Raw genomic sequence first — 18,686 nt, forward strand, 5'->3', positions numbered from 1 at the left:
TTAAAAAGAAGAACAAATATAAAATGTCCTTATGACAAACTCATTTGTTAACATGACACCACAAATGCTTTCTTTACTTATTTGCATACATCCCAGTGGGACTAGTGTTAATTATTGCTACCATTGATCAAACTTTTATTAAATGCCATGCACTATACATATATGTGTGTATATATATGTGTATATATTACTACCTCATTTAATCTTCTCAAAAACCTAATGAGATAGATTTAATTATCCTCCGTTTTACAAATGAGGAAACCAAGGCTCAGGGAAATGAAGGGACTTGTCTCACACCTGAACAAGTGGCTCAGCTGGTTTTCCATTTCCTGGTGTGTTAAGTTGTGAAAATGTTACAGGCTGATTTCATAAATAGCATGAGCCTGCATACGAGGCTGTCAGATGCTTGTTTGTACTGGGAAATTGGAAATTAGTATATTTTACTGTTTCCTCCATCTGCTCCAAATTGTTGTCTGTTATCCAGCCTTCCTAAAATATTTCCCAACTAAGTCAACAGTCTTGAAGGCTGAATTTATGAATCTGACATGTATGGAGACAATAGGCATGTTTTAGCCAACACCAAAATAAGCATCCCTCTCACTACTGTTGTGTCTGAAGCAGGAGTCATCCAAGTCCTCAGAGCTTGAGGAAACCTGAGCGAGAAGTTATTGTGGTGGCCCAAGGACTGGGATTAGGGTCAAGAAAGAGTCATGACCCTGACATGTAGTCCCTGGAATCAGAAAGCCTGATGAAAAACACTTGGGAAATTACATAGAATTGAGAGCCAGGAGAATGGAGAGCTGGACAGAATGAAGGCTCGCTCATCCATTCAAACACCATTTATTAGGCACTGTGCTGGGAATAGAGCTACAATGATGAACAAGAAAGTTTTTGCCCTCAAGGAGATCACGGACAAATATGGAGATTAAAAATGCTATTAATTCACAGCCCAGATGTTCATTTAACAGTCAGTATGTGCTGGGCATTGCTCTCAGCTGGCATACAGCTCTGAACAAAGCAGAGTCTAGAAAGGCACTGTCCAATAGAAACGTAATGTGAGACACATATGTAATTTAAAATTTTTCTAGTAGCCTTATTAAAGAAAGCAAAAGGAAACAGGTGAAAGAAATTTTTGTAATATATTTTATTTAATCCAGTTTATCCCAAACATTATCACTTCCACATGTAATCAATATTTTTAAAATTAGATATTTTACATTTTCTCCCCCAAGTCAAGTTTAAATTGAGTATCACAACTCAATTCAAATTAGCTGCACTGCAAGTGCTCAATAGCCAAGTGTGGCTAGTGGCTACCATATTGGACATTACTGATCTAAACGATGAAGATTCCATAGATAAAGTATTGCTGGGATGCCTTCTTTACAGGAAGGCTGCTGCATCTTGTAGGGGCTTAAAGAAGCTGCACCAGCCTGGGTCCCCCATTCCCTGAAATCATCCCCCAGCCCCGATCTGGGCAGAACTGGGCCAGGTATATCAGGTGTGCCTGACGGAATCTCACGTCATATTCCAGAGCCTTCTGAAGGCAGCATGCCAAGTCCTGGGTATGATTTTCCATTGTAAGTGCCACCTACAGGAGTTAACCCAGAGTTGTTTGTTCGTTCATTCATTCGTTCACTACTTGTTTATTGGGCACCTACTGAGTGCCAGCCTTCATTCTAAGCACTGGGAATACAGCAGTGAACATAAGACAGTCATTAGCTTACAGTCTAGCAAGTGAGACAGGGATAAGTAACCCACAAATGAAGGGATCATTACAGTCTATGAGAAATGCTATGACAGATAAGTCAAAAGTGCGGTCTGACTAAATAGGGAGACTAATCTTTTCAGGGTCAGGGAAGGTCATCCTGAGGAAGTAGAGTTAACTGTGCAAAGGAGGAGGGAGAGTGGTCCACGTGCAAAAGCAGCCTGCAGGATGCAGAGAGGAATGAAGCATGTTTGAGGAGCTCAAGGATGGCCAGTGTGGCAGATGTGCAACCCTGACAATTAGGGTAGCAGTCTGGAATGGGTGTAAGAGCACTGGCTTTGGAGTCATACAGACCTGGGGTCTAATGTCACCTAAGCCACCAGCCAGGTGACTTAGGGGAAGTTTCCACCTCTGTGGGCCTCAGTTACAGGAAGGTGGTGAGGTTTAAACAGAGTGAAAGCTCTTGGTATAATGGACACTCTGATTCACTGTTGAACTATTACCCTCTCCTGCTGTTATTGTTTAGTTCAGGGTCTTCTGTACCATAACAAGAAGATGGCCAAATTTTGTGTTGTTTTTCTTGTCTTGAGGCCTTTGGTGTTGAAGTCCCCAGGGCAGAAGTTTCTAGAGAAATCTAGACAGAACCCCCTCCTTACTTTATTTTTTTTTATTTTTATTAGAAGATTTGAACAACACAATTGAATTGATTTTTTAAATAAACTTTTTATTAAAACTTGTAAACATAGTACAGAGAGTTTCCATATACCCTCACCCACCTTCCCCTAATGTTATCATCTTATGTAACCATGCTACATTTGTCAAAACTAAGAAATTAATGCTGGTGCGTTACTATTAACTGACCTACAACTCTATTTAGATTCCACCAGTTTTCCACTAAAGTCCATTTTCTGTCCCAGGATCCAATTCATTTAGTTTCATGTCTCCTCAATCTCCTCCAACCTGGGACATTTTCTCCATCTTTCCTTGTTTTTCATGACATGATGGTTCTGAAGGGTACTTGTAAAGTATTTTGTAGAATGTCTCTGAATTTGGATTTATCTGATGTTTTCTCATGATTGGGGTTATGGGTTTTGGGGAAGAAGATCATAGAGATGACATGCTCTTCTCATCACATCGTATCAAGATGTACATGTTATCCACATGGCTTATCACTGGTGATGTTAACCTTGATCACTTGGTTAAGATGATGACTGCCAGGTTTCTCTACCATAAAGTTACTATTTTCCCCTTCCATTCTTTTACCTTTGGTGTATCTAGCTTGATTTTAAATAAATACTTTATTTAAAAAAACATATTCAGAAATATTTACGCAACAATCAGAGAATATATATGTTTTTCCCAAACACATTTGGAGCATTTACAAATATTGACCATGTTTTATGCTACAAAGAAAGTCTCAAATATGAAAGAACCAGTATCATACCACTACAATAGGGGACTAGAACTTAATTAAAGTCAAAATGAAAACAAACTTTAGAAAATTCTTAGCCCAGAGTGATAATGAAAATACTATGTATCAACATTTGTGGAAAGTAGCTAAAACAGTACATATGAAGAAGTTTATAACCTCAAATACTTTCATTAGGAAAGAATTTCCCACTAGTAGGGAGTATATGGCCCCTCACATGGGGAATTTACTGGCAATGGTTGGGGCAGCAGAAGATCAGAGGGTTTTATCCAATGTGCTGGTCTTCAGCACTCCCCCTGGTCCTTTGCAGGACCCTGAGAGAATCAGAGTCCTGGTATCAACTGAGTTGACTGGCCCACCAGTTCAATAAAGTGAGTCACAGAACAGATTATATTTGAATGTGCAAAGACAAGGAAGGAGACATTTTTTCCACCCCAGCTTTGTGAAATATGTTGCATTTGCGGTATCATAGGAGGTGTTGAAACCCGTCTTTATGTTATGTTTGATTTAGATCTGCTTGAGACACTGGTTTGATTGGGGCAAGAGTTTTGTAATAAAAAATGCTCTCTTTCGTCCCAAATCCAAGGCAGACATCTTTTCTATCACGAAATGTCATGTAAGAATATAGTTTTCACATTTTCTCACTTGATCCCCCACCCCATCCCCAATTCTAAGTAACTTTGACATTTCCTCCAGTGTCAGTCATTGCTGTTAAGTGCTATTTTTCTCAGAAGGTCCCAAGGTCCATTTCTAATAAGCCCCATATAGGTTCACCTGTCACAGGTTTGACTGTCTTCTGCTCAATTTGCGTCAAGCCTGGGAATATAAAACTTCACAGAGTCAATGTATTTGAGATATTCCCTGACAACTTTATTAGAGAGGTTAATCGTAAGGGTTAGGATAGGATTTCTTGAGCACTTCTAGAATGAGCTCACCAAGGGCCACCCTTCTGCATCAGAGAAGGTCATGCTAGGAAAATTTTTCTTTTCTAATTCAAGCATTTTCATTGGCATCAGCTCAGCCAAGCATCCCCAGCATCTCTGCTTCTCAACCACAGTCTATGATGTGAACAATGCTCACATGCATTGTGCAGTGCACAACCTGCACAGCCATATGTGGCAGTCCTGCCTACCCACAGAGGAAGATCGATGGGGGTGTGCCCCAAAGTAAACCTGGTACATCCCCCCCTCAGCCCTCCATGCAAGAAACTGGAGTGAATATGAAGTCAGAAGTCCACACACAATGAGAAGCAACGATGCAGGCAAAGAGTCCCAGTGGAATTCCAGTCCTGGCATTGTTTTGGCTTGGAGGCCCACCTTTACCTCTGCCCTTCCCCTCATTTATTAATTACATTACAATTTCCAGTATAGCTCCCCTTTCCTTCCCTTTTTCTGGCATAACTGTATTTAAGTTGGGTGCTTGTCACGTAAACCCAACACTTCTTGGCTAAAAAGCCCATTTTCTTCCTCAGTTGCCAAAAATGGCTGGTTATTAAAGTATTCCATGGAGGTTTGGCTATGCATGAGGCACTGCAGGCATTTTGCTTATCCAGGTTAACTTTTACATCTGCAAGACTGGCCTAGCTAATTAGGGATTCCAGCAATCAGACTGACATGCTGAGCTCTTGAAATAAAGGTGTTGTGATAGCCTTTGTTTACCACATTTAAACCAAAGTCCATTCTCAGTGGCTCGCACATATTTGTTGATCACAAACTGCATTTCCTGGCATTAAAAAGCAAAACAGAACAAAACAGGCATACTCCCTGCCAGGGGGAAAAGTATGTGTGTAAATCAGACCTTTTTTGACTGGAAGGAGTGTTCTGTGGCATGAGTAGCCACTCCAGTGAGGGCCCAGGCAAAGGTAGGTCAGCAATTAGTACTGCATGGATACTAATGGATACTTCGATACAAGAATGGAGGAATTGGGTACATGGGAGCTCGAGGAAGCTGTAAATGGAAGAAGAGGATATCAGACAAGTTTGTCTTAGCATGTGCAAGGTCCTAGAAGTTTTTGCTTGATTTAAAAAATGTATTACAAAATTCATGGGCCCATGTGAGGTATAGTGACTTATGGATGACAATTTATTGATGACAAATTAGAATCTCCTCTCCTTTCAGAATAGGAGAAGTACTGGGAATTTATTGTCCTATCAGTGCATGTGAAGATTCTTCATACTGACCAGACACCATCTCTCCCTGTTCAAGTCCAGGAACCATTGCTTCATGTTTTTATTGTAAAATGTGCTGTTTCTGCTTAGTTTCATGTTTCCCACCGCAAAAAAAAAAAAAAAAAAAAAAAAAAAGATATGCTGATTGGGACTTGTTTAGTATTGAAGCAATGTAGATCTTATTGCCTCTACAGTTCCCTGATACAATTATTTAATGTTTATGATATCATTACTCATGATGTCACATCATCCATCATGCTGCCCCAGAATACTGGTTTCCAGTGATCCTCTCAAAGATTGTTATTGTGCCTTGTTGATGAGAACTACAAATGCAAGTATTATCCAGAATATGCAGGAAAAATGTGAATGATAATTTGTGTTTTGGTCATGTTAAATTTACTGTTTGGAATTATATATCATAGATGTAGAACAACACATCTTCCAACCATGTATTGAACTCCTTATGCCATAATCACTGCATTCCTAAAGTGCAATCACTTGTGATGTTGATTGCATACCCCCACCTCCAGCCTTCCACACACCACCATTGGCAAGGAGCACAGGCAAGAGGCCCATGGGCAGTGTGAGAACAGTCTCATTCATACAAGAAATATATGTCCCTTGCCTTCCATGGCTTAAGACTAACTCAAGAGGGCACAACACCACTACATTGGTTGGAGGCAAGAAAGCACTTTGATCCAAAGAACCCATTCACATTGTGGAGGAATGGTCTTGAAAGTCCTTGGAGGGGAAAGGCATGGTCACTTCTGGAAGACTTCCTCACACGTAGTGTAGAGCCTGCCCAGGGGTGTGGTGACTACTCTGGGGCTGGCTTGGTGGTGGAGGGGGTTAATGCAGAGGACAAAGTGTACCTGCTATCCCACCCTACCCCCATCACCCTGGCTGCAGTAGGCCAGAGATGGCTCTGTGGTTTGAACACAGATGTGAGAACCAATACACAGGCCCACTCATGCAGTTCAAGTCCAAGAGTCTTAAAGAGTTCTGAACTCTTCCTGTATGCAGTGTGAGTGAGAGTTACCCAATATCAGCATGTCAACACCATTTTAGCAGCCCATTCTCATATAATCTGGTGAAAGAATACCATGCAGTCATCAGGAGTGAGCTGCTTGCCAGGCTGCCCTCCTAGAACTGAAGCCAGTCATGAGGTCCCAGGATGACTCCATAGGTCCCAGAGCTCCTCAGTATATCTGGTCAACACCACACATAGGTAAAAGAGAAGAAGGGGTGAGGTAGAGGGTTGAAGAGTACTTCAAAGGGGAGAAATAGAGACTGAGACTCACAGGAGACAGACAGACTTGGTCTGGTACTGGGTCACCCTGCCTGGATAGCACTGCTGGCCCTGATCAGTCCCAACCACTAGTGGAGGACTTCAGAAAGTTTCAAGGTATAAATTTCTGGCCAATAAAACATGTGGGAACTGGTCTGGGCATAGGGCACTCTACCTAGATAACATTGCTGGCCTGGAGGAACACTGAGAAAATTTTAAGGAATACAGTCCAAAGTGAGGCACAGGGTCTGGAGGAGAGGCCCCCTTGCTTGGGTCTAATGGTGGAACTGCCACTAGCCACTGGGTATTTTTTTTTATGACTTAAGAGTAGCAGTAAGAAAGTGGACTCAGTGCTGAGCCAATGAACCTTCAGTCCATCCATCCATCCATTCAACACACTTACACTGTGCCACTATTGTGCTAGGTTCAGGAGAAACAGCAATGGTTCCATCCAACCATTATCTACCCCAGGCTGGTTCTGCACAATTAATAAAGAAAAAGAAAAAAAAATGGCTACAAACACATCTTACATACAGCTGTTCAGTTAACATCTCTTATCAATTATTGCTCTTAAAAAGTTTCCAGTTTCAGTGACTGCATACAATTTATCCCAAAACTTAGTGGCTTAAAACAATGACAAAATTTTGCTCATGATTCTATTTGGGTTGGACTCAACAGGGTTAGCTCATCTCTGCTATTCTTGTTGTCAGTTAGACCGGCTTGATGCCTGGGGACTGGAATCATCTGAAGGCTTCCTCATTCACACTTCTGGTCATTGATACTGGCTGTCAGCTGGCACCGACACATGGTCTCTTCATGTGTCCTGCACTTCCTCCCAACACAGTGGCTGGATTTCCAGGGTGAGCATTGCAAGAGGGAGCAATCTAGGTAGACGCTGTATTCTCCTTATGATCTAGCACCCAAATTCACATAGCATCACTTCTGCCCCGTTGGTCAGAGTGGTTGCAGCCTCCAAACAGATTCAAAGAGATGGAACATAAGACGCCACATCTCAGTGGGAGGAAGAGGGTCAGTTACATTTTAAAAACAGTGGGATGGGTTCTATATATGTGTGGCCATCTTTGGGGAAAAAGTTTGCTGCAGAAGATTATACCACTGTTCCTTTTTACCTTTTTCTAGTGCAATGCCTTTTCATACACACTAAAAGTATACAATGTGGTATTTTGACATTACAGTTTCAGACAGACACTCCCAATTTTATGTTTCTAGTCAAGAGCTTTTCTTGTGGAACAAATTTGAATTGTGTACTGTGTACACAGAATCCAAGATGTTTCATTCTGCATAGCATCTCACATGCCTCTTCACTGTATTGTATATGCACGCTTTTTCTCTACATGGTTCAAAATATTCTAATGCTTAATATTTAATTTTCCTTCAAAGTTTTTTTCTGTTTTAGTTTTCTAGGCTGCTCAAGCAAATATCATGAAATGGGTCAGGTTATACAATGGGAATTTATTCACTCCAGGTTTAAAGCTGGGAAAAACTCCAAATCAAAGCATTATCTGGGTGATGCTTTCTTCCCAAAGTCTGTGGCATCCTGGAGCTGGCTGTTGGTGATCCCTGGTCCTTCATTTGCCACATGGCAAGGCACATGGTGACCTCTTCTACCTCTCTCTTCTCCTCCAGGGTCCAGTGAGTTTCAGCTTCTAGCTGCTCCACGTGGTTTTTTTCTCTCACTTTGTCGGAATTTCATTCTGCTTAAAAAGAACTCCAGTATTAGGATTAAGACCTATCCTGATTGGGCTGGGCCATACCGTAACTGAAGCAACCTCATCAAAAGGTCCTATTTACAAAGAGTTCACCCCCGTAGGAATGGGTTAGATTTGAGATCATGTTTTTCTAGAGTATAGATAGCTTCAAACCACCACACTGTGAATGCACTATAACTTTATTTTTATGTCAGTATAAGTAAAGCCCTCAAAAAATTTAAAAACTGCTAAAGGGTGCAGAAAGAAATCACCCTTTAAAATTTTATTTATTTTTAATAGAGAAGTTGTAAGTTTACAGAAAAATCATGCAGAAAAGTTCCCATGTATCTTCCTATTATTAATGCTTGCAAAAATATATCACCTTTTAAAGAAGGACTCACACCTCTTTTCCACAAATCCCCACCCAATTTAAATCTTGTTTTCTTGCTGGTACAATAAGACTCTATTCCTTACATTTTATGTAATTTAAAATTATTTATTGCTTATGTTATTTTTGTTTGCATTGTTACATTAACATATTTTTCTGTTGAAAATATTTAGGTATCTTGGGTTGAAATTGAATATATCCTAATTTTTTTCCATTAAAATAATGGAAATATATATATATTTTTCACTTAATGGCTTTTCACTTAGAGACAGACTTTTCAGGAATGAATTAAAGTTGCCAGGCAGGAGAAAGTTGTATTCTCATCATATCTTCAAGGGCTTTTAGCCAGCTTCTCAGTCCTCTGTGTCTGTTATTCTTCCAATTCCAATCATCCATTGGTCTTTCAATTTTCACCATTATCAACCCCTTACCTGTCTGGTATATTACAGCTGCTCAATACATACATAGTCTGGCTGCAAGTAACAGAAAACTTAACAAACTGTGGTCTAAAGATTTTCTCCTCTCATAAAACAGGGAGGCAGTCCAGGTCTTGTGCCCCTTCTTCAGAATGTCCTAAAGAACTAGACTCTTTTTGTCTTTCTGCCCTGTCTTCTTTATGTTAGTTGTCCTCATGGTCTCATGATGGCTGCAAGGTGGTGTGTCTCAGTTCCAAGCATGAAATAGGGGAAGGGTGAAGAGTATATGCTTCTCCAAGGGCTTCATTTTTATTTATTGGGACTTCTGCCTACATCTTATGGGCAGAGTTTAGTCTCATTGCCACCCCTAGCTGCAAGGTTGGGAATTGGGTTCTTTGCTTTCCTGTCTCTGTAGTACTGAAAGGCAAGGAAGTAGTGGAATAGATACTGAGTGAGCCTTCTATACTATGTGTCACTCTGAGCTTAACTGAAATACAATATTGCTTTGATCACAAAGCATCCTTGAAGTAACTCCATTCTTGTCTTGGAGAACTCCTTTTCCCTCTTCCCTCCCCTGGCTATGTTCCTGGGTGGGGTAGGGGGTATTCTGAGGAAACACTTTTGTTTTATTCTTTCTGTGAGAATAGCAGTTCTTTTCATTCCTTCCTCCATGGTCTCTCCTAACTAAGCGTGAAGAGGAGTCAGCATCCTCTTTGCTCCCTTCTGCTCTTTTCAGACAACTGAGACCTTAGTCAGCCTTCTGCACTACCCATAAATGTCCCCTTCCTTTCTGAATATTCAAGGTCAGTCTCAAGGCCAGGTCTTCCTTGAATTCCACCATCTCTCCTTTCTTTCCTCTGTCACCCTGTTTTCTTCTTTGCACTCCCAGGGCTCTTGAGCTGTACCTCTCTTATGGTATTTTTTTCTCGTTGACGTTGAAACCAAATTATTGAAGGTGGCACTGTTTACAAAATGTATTTTAGGTGTTCAATCTGGTATCTCTTACTATTATTACTATTAATAATGTTCTCTCATATCATGAGCTCCTTAATGAGAAGCTCTGCATATGATGTCTGATTCATCTTTGTAACCTACACCTGGGCTGTTATAGAGCACCACTCATAATTAATGCTGTTTCTGTGCATTAAGGTGACGGCGGGTAAAGGGCAACATTTCAAAGGAAAAGTTTTGTAATGGTGGGATGTGAGGCGTTCTTAGAACCTGGGTGGGAGCCAGAATCTTGTAGAGAAGCCCCTTCCTCCGTCTGCACTGGAGACAGGTGGTCTGCGTTGTAAGATTCATAGCGACATACGTGCACCGCTTCCCCAGAAGTACCGCGATGGGATAGGTACATCCGTCACTTCATTCCTCCCCTTCTACTCGATCCGGAAAGGGCGGAGGGAATGCGCCCCGCGCGGCGATCTGGGATAGCTGCGCACGCGCAGCTTCCGGCTCCTTTTCTTGGGAATTATTTGACGCCGCCGCTTCGGCCCCGCAGAAGTCTCTCATTAGGCGCTCTGCGCACGCGCAATGGTCCACTTAGCTCTGGGAGTAATTTGACGCCGCCGCCCCTGGCAGTCGGAAGTTGCCTGAGTAGAGCTTAGCTAGCCGGCCCGACTGGCCTTCCTCGTCCCCGGGCGCCCTCCGAGACTTACTGACGGGTGGGCGGACCGACAGCCTGAGGACTGACGGCCGGGGCGGCGAAAGCGCTGTCCCCATGGCGCAGGTCGCGTGAGGCAGAAGGCCGAGTGTGGCCGGCGGCGGCTGCGCGCGCCCCAGCGATGCGGGCCCCGCCCGTCGCCTCAGGTAACCGGGCGGCTGGACCCGCCGTGGCCGAACCTTCCCTACCCCTCCCCTCCCAGCAGTGCTGGACGGGCAAGACTCGTTCTCTTCTTCTCCGTCCTTGGGTGCGCCAAGGGCCCGATCTTCGGAAGTGCAGTCCTGCATTTTTCTGGGGACCCGCGGGGGGGGCGGGGGAAGCCTGACCCTGGAGTCGGCGGCTTCTGTCGGGTTTGTGCACCTCGGGTCTAGTAGTAGCCCTGGCGGTGCGCAGCACTCCTGGCAACCTGGGGGAGGGAGGCGGGACTGGAGCAGAGCGCGACAACTCTGGCTAAGAATTTGGTCCAGCAGTAAGGTTGGTCGAGTTACTGCCTCCCTGTGGGGACGATGCTGCCTTTTGCATAATGACAGTCAGATGAGAAGGAGTTAATGATGAGAACAAACAGTTAATCCTTATTACGCGCTTACTATACGCCAGGCACTGTGTCAGTCCATTACGTTCTCCATGTCTAACTTCACTACTACTCTATGAGGTAGGATTATTATCTCCATTTTACTGATGAGACAACTAAGGCCCAGAATAGTTAGATGATTTATGTGTTTGAAGTCACAGAGCTGGTTATCTGAGACCAGGCAGTCTGACCCTAGAGTCCAAGTTTTTAACCATTAGGTCCGTGTTTCCCTAATTTTGATGCACACTAGAATCACATTAAAGATCCTGATGTCCATGTAATACCCCAGATCAATTTAATCAGAATGTCTGGGGCAAGGAAGCCAGACAGACGTCAGTGTTTTTAAATGATCCTCGTGTGAGTCCAGTGTGTAGCAAAGTTTGGGAACTGTTACAGTAGGTAATCCTGCATCTTCAAAGACGTGGGTTTCTCCAGCTTAAGTGTGCAGAAGAATCACCTGGGAGTTTGTTAAAAAGTCAGGTTCCACCCCCAAAAATATTTTCAGTAGGCCCACGGACTACACCTTGTGAAAGGCTGTTAGGGTGGTGGGAAGTAATTTCTCTACAGGAATTCTGAGACCTTTTAAAGGCCTTTTGGGCCTTTTAAGTATATGCATCTTAGGCAAAACTGTTGGTTTGCAGTTTTCCTGATTACACAGTACTCATGAGTATAGTGCCTCTGACCTCTGCATCTTCTTTGCATATGCTCTTCCTCTGCTTGGAATGTCCTCCATGCTTTCTCCCCAGTCCACCCAAATGCACACACTTTTCTCTCTCATATATGTATCTATCTTTTCTTCCTTTCTCTAATTGCATAACTCCCTACATTCTCTTCAAGAAGCCTGTGTCGCTGGCCCCACCCTTCATGCTGCAAGCAGATCCTTCTCTATTTCCATTTTCATAAGTGTTTGCTAGTTCATAGTGTTTAGGGTTTTGTGCTTGGGAGTACTCTAGATAGGTTATTAATTTATTTATCCATCCACAAGTTGAACAAATACTGAGTTATTATCACATGTAAGACTAACCATGTGCATTCAACATGTGTGATTATTATCTAATAAAAGAATTATCACAAGAGGCTCACCAAATTATAAAAATGAGGCACATGTAAAGACTCTTTTGGCTGCTATGCTCTGTAAGAGAGTTATGTTTAAAGTGCCCCTTTGTGGTGTGAAGTCTTTTTATTGCCCTTATGCCTCCTCCTGGATTCCCCACCTCATTGTCCAAAAGTGCATTTAGTTGTCCACTAAATGCTTTTGCCTTTTTGGCACTTAGTGAATTCTACTAGTAAATGGAGTTGCTGTTGGTCATAGTTCATCTTTTCACCTGGAGAGATGACTTAAGAAGTACTTAATGAAGATTAAAACCTCAATGTCTGAGGAACTGACAAACTTAGGTTTTTATTGCAGAATGCCTGAATTGCAGTTGCCCAAAATATTTACAAGTTTTAAGGGAAAGTAGCCAGTCATTCAGACTGTATTTGTTCTTGGCTGGACTTAAATCCATGTAAGGTTTATAAGAGTGAGTGTATTTGTGAAGGTCATTATGAAGAATTTTTTAGACAATAGATTTTTCTATAGCAGTCAGATATAGTGAGGTCTGTAGACTCCAAAAAAATACACAGTTCATATAATAGAATTCTTTACTGTATTAAAGGGTTGTTACAGAAAGATTTTTTTGGTTCAGTTTTGTACTCTGCTCAATTTTTAGGCTGAGCAAATTTTGAGGCTAATATAGAGACTGATGTTTAACAATTCATGTTAAATTCAGATACTCAAGAAACTTGTCCTTGTTTCTCTGATCAGAAACGGTTAGAGTATCCAGTTCTAGCCTCTGCATATGGAAGAAACTCAGTCTATAAGCCTGAGGTGTAAATCTCTAGTCCTTCCCCAGATTGAAGAAGAAAAATATCACATCTCAATTAATGAAGAAAAGTGACTGTAATCATGATAACCTGAGAATTAGAAATGGATTTTCTTGAATTTGAGGTACCTGGCAGTTTACTAGTTGTGTTCCTTGAGGTGTGCAAAGGCCTTTTAGACAGGATACATGACTTTGGTGCAAGATGATTAAAGTTTTAGCATTAAGGTGCATGAAGTTTAATTCTAACTTTCTATAGATGATGAAAGCAGGTAACTTGCCCAAGGGTACATGGATGGCTTCCAGACACCTAGTACTAGAAAGCAGGACTCCTGCCTCTGAATACAGTGTCCCCTCTTTCCTCCATGTACGAGGATGTTTTGTTTGTTTTGTTGTGTGTGTGTGTGTGTGTGTGTGTGTGTGTTGGGGATGGGGAAAGTAAACAAACGGTAGTCTTATGTTTGAGATATTCAGTTAAATTTTTAGTGAGTACTTGGTATATGACACCTACTTGGCTACATAAACTGGAGATAAGATAAATAAGAACAGCCCCTGCTCTCAAGAAGTCTATAGTCTGGTTAGGGTTGTAAGAAAAGTAGAGGGTCTAAGGCAGCTCTGTCCAGTCGGATTTTCTGTAATGTGTAACTGTTTTGTACCTGTGCTGTCCAGTATATTAGCCACTAGCCATTATGCTGTTGATCACTTGAAATGTGACTAGTATAAACTGAGGTACTAAGTTTTTAATTAAATTTAAATTGTTGCGTGTAGTTAAGTCTACTCTATTGGACAGAGCAGGTTTGAGGTATAAAAGATGTGAACTGTGGTGGTGCAGGTGGGGGGGGGCAGGCAGGTATTCACATTTTGGGGGGTAGGCCAGCAAAAACCACTTGTTTCCACTTTTAGGGAGAAATGCAGGCAAGATTTTGTCTGTCTTATAATTCAGGTATTTGGTTGGATACCTAACAGTTAGGATCCAATAGGTGCATAGGTGATCACATTCCTTTTTGGCAAAATTTCATTGATGTTTGCCTTGTGGGGGTCATTGGAACTATCAGAGAAATCCAAACTATGATCCTTTTGTCTTTATTGGTCGTGAAATTATATGGGTGACCTTGAAGTCCACCTGTGTGCCTTAAAATCTAGCCTGATTCATTTATTTACTCAGTGTTTTGGCACCCTGTACCCTATTTTTCCCAAGAAAAACAAGGCATGCCTTATAATGTGTATCTTGCATTTGTATATCTTGACATATGTTGACTTATGTTGCTTTATTTATCCTTCTCCCAAGTCACTTTAGATAGGCACAGCAGGTATTTTCCCTGTTTTACAGATGAGGAAACAATGACAAGGAAGTGCCAAGTGACTTGCCCAAGGTCCCATGGTAAGTGACCAAATGAAAGAGCTTTGGACTTCGAGGAAAGAAACAGAGTTTCTTGTCTCAGGTCTACTATTACTCATGTGACTGTAAGCAAATCATAGGGTTACTTTGTTTCCTCACCTGGAAAATGTGGCTAGTGACATCTGTCTTAATTAACCTTCCTGGCTTATTATTGAAATAAAATGAGATAAGATATGAAAGCTTTTTGAAAATGACCAGTTATACAAAGGCATATTGTTATCAAACAGAATCTCAAATAGTTTTCTGTTGTATTATGCTGCCTTTGCTTTTGTTTTCTACTGTGCTGTGGTGTCATAATTCATTTCTCTTGCCTTCTTCACTGTGAAACCTCTTGGACAGCCATTGTGTCCTGTTTATATCTGTGCACATAAATCCTAGGACAATACCTGACAAACAGTAGGTGTTTAATAAATATTTGTTGAGTGAAATAACTGATGTCTGGATTTACTTTATGAAGTTTATAAAAATTGTTCTCTGTAATTAGTCATGAAGCTCCTTGGAAACAGGGATGATGTTTTTATTCACTATTGTATTCCCTGTCCTTGTATATAGAAGATATATTAAATACTGATTGAATCAATTGGTGTGATTAGTGTCAGGCTGTTGTCTTAGGACTGTAGCATCCACCACTATTTAGATCATTTTGGTAATTTGACCAAACCTGCATGTTACTCGTGGTGGTATCTTCACAAGCCATAAGCTGATACCCAGACGGTCACTTGATAATAGAGACCTCCAGAGAAGATACCTTGAAAATGGGTACTTGTACAGTTAGGAAGGAAAGTTAGGGAGCTGCAGGGGGCACTGTCTTCTTCCCCTTTCCTCCCATCATATTTCACTTTTGGAACATTGAAGATGGAGACTTCTCTGCTAGCAGTTCATTTGACAGTGGCCAGAACCTATGTGGGGAGAAGATGCATAGGATCCTTTTAGCATAGCAGCCAAAGCCCTTAATCATCAGAATTCAGTTATATGTCTTCATAGCTCTCTACAATATCCAGTCCTCCTCCCCTCATCACCAATACATTAGCCACACTGGAATTTGCTCTTCTGTTGACACTTTAGTCTGTCTTGGACATTTCCATTAAACTACGAGAAATTCAATTCCTGTTGTATCATTCCTATTTTAAAGTTAAACTTTCCCATCCCCTGCCTCCAGTGTTCATTGGTTTAATTACAAATCTCCCATCCTAGCATTTGAAGTCCTTTAAAATTGGTCACTGCTTACCTTTGAAGCTTTACCACCTTACACATACAGCCTTCTCTACCACTCTGGATTTCTAGTTTCTAGTGCTGTTTTTTGCTACATGAAGTGTGTCCTTCCTCTTATGTATTTTTCTTTCTTCCTCCACCTGCCTATTCTTCCTCTCATTCTTATGTAAATCTTACCTCTGTCAGAATTCTAATCTTCCTTCAATGTCCAGTTCATATGCCCCATATTTTATAAAGTTTTTCCTGATCTTTCTTTATTCTTTCCCACTTCAGCCCATCTTTCATTCAAAAGTTATCTTTCTTCTTTGAACTTCCATGACATCTTGCCTATAATTCTTTTATGGCATTTAGCACTTTAATGTTCTACCTTATGTTATAGGTGCATAGGTGATCACAACCCTTACCTCCCCACTTAAACTGTAAACATATTGAAAACAGGAACCAAGTCCTGTGTATCTTCTTCATGGGCTTAATACTGCATTGTACATAGAAGATGCTTAATGACTTTTGAGTAAGTCCATTGGTGGTTCCTCCCAGTGTCTGAATGTTCATATGTGTAGACAGGGTGCTGACATACTTATCAATTCTACGACATGAGATTTATTAACAAAAATTTGTTACATCAAATTTTACGAACAGATCTACCACTTAGTTAAAACTACTTGCATTTCTCTGTGATTCTTCTAATCTTTATATATATATGTTTATTTAGTTGAAATTTTTTAGTTACTTAGTCGCATGTGTGTTTTTCTCCCTCCATTTAATAGCTATTATTTATTGATTGCTTTCTTGGACTAGGGCATATTCCAAACATCTTACATATATTGATTCTTTAATCATTACAACTACAATGAAATAGGTGCTGTTATCCCCATTTTACAGATAAGGATGCTGAGATACAGAAGTAAAGTAACTTTTGCAAGATTACACAGTTTATAAGTGGTGAAGCTGGGATTTGAACCAAAGAAGTCAAGTTCCAGAGCCCTTGCTCCTAACCACTCTCCTATATGTTTTCATACTTGTATGTAATCAGTGTTTCATAGCTACATACTAGAACATGGAGTTAGTTTACTCTAATTTATGACAATTAAATTATCCCTGTTTCCCCATCTTATGTATGATACTACAGTGGACATTTTGTGTATTTTTCTATTAAATTGTTTTATAAAGATAAAGTGAGTGGTATTACTACGTCAAGGTGTCCAATATTGCCATGTTTCCTGCTATGTATTGGCAGAATATTCATGCTATCCTTGGGTGAATGATTAGAGAAATAACATGTCATCCTGAGGTGCCTTACAATTTATTGACAGGTTGGAGCCACAAACAGCCCTGTGGTAAGTGGGATGCTAGGCAATTGAGGTATAGCAGTGGAGGCACTGTTGTGCCATGGAGCTATCCTGAGAGGTCAGTGGGCATATGGACATCTTTGCCCAGGAGTGCCTAGGCTGTTTATCAGTTCTGTCTCCTGAAAGCAGTGTTGATTTTTGAGATCTCTGGATTTGTTACTTTGGACAGCCTGAACTATAACAGCAAGAGGAGGTTCTTGTTTGTATGTAAGAGTTTGTGGCCACTGACAAAACTGGGCCCAAGAGAATTCACTCCACTAAATCTGTCACACCACACTCTACCCTCTTTTATTTCCCCAACAACAGTAAAAATGAAACAAACTGAAGTTATAGGACCTCCATAGTTGGGTTATAAGTCCTGCTCCTGCAGCAGAGGTGAGTGATTCAGGTGGGTGACTTTCTAAGGCAGGAATAGCTCATCCATAGTGTATGTTTCACTTCCCTCCCTTTGTGAAGATTGTGCTTATTCAGTTACCCAAACCAGCATATGCCTTTATCTTTCATCAGAGGCATAAATTGGCCCACAGATGAGTTTTTTTGGCTCACATTGTGGATTTTTTTTAAAATTTGAATTTGTTGCCAACATTTAAAGACTGGGAGACTTCACAGAAATGTCCACATTTTCTTTTTCTCTTGAAAAATCGGATTATCTGGCAACACTAGGTCTGTATTCCTTCAAGGTGATATTTGGCTAGAGCTGAGTAGTGGCTGTGCCCTTTAAACAGAGCCTGTATTCTCTAGTTTTTCACAGCACCTGCTCTGCCTGCTTTGCTGCTTGTTATGTCTTTGGTCCCTAGGCTAGTGGTTCTCAGCCTTCTCAGATCTAATGCTACCCTCCCCCATGTTTTAATAACAAATACTTGGTGTAATGACCACTTCATTATCCTGAAATTATATAGATATATAAATGAAACTTCTAGCCACAACAAATGAAAAGCATAATGTTCTTCTTCCAATAAAATTAGTGTTTTAATAAAATCCTCAGCCACAGCTATACTATATGAGACAAACAAAGTAGCCAAATGCTTGCGTCTGCTTATAAGTTGAGAAGTTAGACAATATATACTTTTCCTTTATTTTTGACATTTTGAAATAAGGGATAAATAAGTATATATGTAGTACTTGTGATTGTATTCCCAATGCCACTGTGTTGTTTTAGCAACTCAGATACCACAAATGGCATGGCCATTGGTGATGTGATTTTTCTGAAGTGGTGAACAATTCTTGATATGGTAAAGTTCTAAACAAAACAAAGTACAGTTTTTCCTTGATTTGCTTGATTAATCGTAATACTGGAAAATTCAACATGTATTAAAATAGCACAAAATATTTTTTATTTATATATAAAATGGAGTTAGATTTCTAGCCTTAGACAATTAAGAACAGAATAGTTTTCTGGCAGTCATTTGAAAGGCATGTGAGATGTAGCATAATTGTTCATTGTGCAGGGCTCTCGTGCGTTGCAGGATGTCTAAAGATCTGACCTACCTTTAACCCACTCCAATCATTGTGTTAACTGAAAGTGCACTTCAT

The sequence above is a fragment of the Choloepus didactylus genome, chromosome 19 (genome assembly GCF_015220235.1).
Source record: "Choloepus didactylus isolate mChoDid1 chromosome 19, mChoDid1.pri, whole genome shotgun sequence".
Lineage (NCBI taxonomy): Eukaryota > Metazoa > Chordata > Mammalia > Pilosa > Megalonychidae > Choloepus > Choloepus didactylus.